Source organism: Mandrillus leucophaeus, unplaced genomic scaffold, assembly GCF_000951045.1.
Source record: "Mandrillus leucophaeus isolate KB7577 unplaced genomic scaffold, Mleu.le_1.0 Scaffold22, whole genome shotgun sequence".
In the NCBI taxonomy this organism is placed as follows: Eukaryota; Metazoa; Chordata; class Mammalia; order Primates; family Cercopithecidae; genus Mandrillus; species Mandrillus leucophaeus.
In genome coordinates, this window is record NW_012102254.1 from 544,301 (window position 1) to 545,100 (window position 800).

The window sequence follows — 800 nt, forward strand, 5'->3', positions numbered from 1 at the left end:
ACCTGCTGCTCTTCAGTCTCTGTTTCCACAGCTCAAACCAAAGTAAACAACAGAATGGCCACGTAGGTGGAAAGTACTAATGACAGCATGGACCCGGTGTGGTGGCAGGTGCCTGTAATCCCAGTTACTAGAGAGGCTGAGGCAGGAGAATCGCTTGAACCCAGGAGGTGGAGGTTACAGTGAGTCAAGATGGCACCACTGCACTCTAGCCTAGGCAATAGGGTGAGACTCCATCTCAAAAAAATAAATAAAATAAAATAAAATGTAGGGCCTGGCGTGGTGGCTCACGCCTGTAATCCCAGCACTTTGGGAGGCCAAGGTGGGCAGATCACAAGGTCAGGAGATCGAGACCATCCTGGCTAACACAGTGGAACCCTGTCTCTACTAAAAATACAAAAACTTAGCCGGGCCTGGTGGCAGGCGCCTGTAGTCCCAGCTACTTGGGAGGCTGAGGCAGGAGAATGGCGTGAACTCGGGAGGCAGAGCTTGCAGTGAGCCGAGATCACACCACTGCACTCCAGCCTGGGCAACAGAACGAGACTCTGTCTCAAAAAATAAATAAATAAAATAAATAAATAAATAAATAAATAAATAAAATGTCATTTTTGGAACAATAAAGAAAAATTAAACATGGACTGGGTATTGGGTTATAGTAAGAAATTAAAGTTAACTTTGTTAGTTGTGATAATACCATTGAATTAAATAGAAAAGCACCCTCTAACTACTAGAAGTACATCCTAAACTATGAGTGAAATGATATATTTCTATTTTGAATGAAAATCCTCTAGCCAAAAAAGGCC